General features: G+C 61.7%; 1 protein-coding gene across 1 annotated transcript in view; it reads right to left on the reverse strand.

Annotated features, from left to right (window-relative positions):
* The window catches only part of NEURL1B (neuralized E3 ubiquitin protein ligase 1B), a gene marked incomplete at its 5' end in the record, with an annotated part of 6,308 nt that overhangs the window by 725 nt on the left and 5,288 nt on the right, over nucleotides 1-295 (reverse strand). The window lies entirely within an intron of this gene.

The raw sequence follows: 295 nt of genomic DNA on the forward strand, positions 1-295 counted from the left end.
GGACATCGCAGCCCCGCTACTGCAGCACTGCTGCTGCAGCAAGGGCAGCCGCGCAGGGACCACTTCTGTTAGATGGACTGACGCAGCGGGAAGCGACACGCAGCCCCTCCTCAGGCTGTGAGCATCTTCCCACCGCTTTGTGTTTTCTTCCAATTATTTCTGTTGGCCTCGGAGGAGATGCACCACCTCCCCCCTAACCTTGCCCTGCTGTCTTACGTAGACCCAGCATTGTCCATCAGCCCCGACTCCTGTCTCGGCGCCGCCGGGTGCCGAGGGCTAGGCTCTCCTTACCGAG

The sequence above is a fragment of the Phaethon lepturus genome, unplaced genomic scaffold, assembly GCF_000687285.1.
Source record: "Phaethon lepturus isolate BGI_N335 unplaced genomic scaffold, ASM68728v1 scaffold32359, whole genome shotgun sequence".
Classification (NCBI taxonomy): Eukaryota; Metazoa; Chordata; class Aves; order Phaethontiformes; family Phaethontidae; genus Phaethon; species Phaethon lepturus.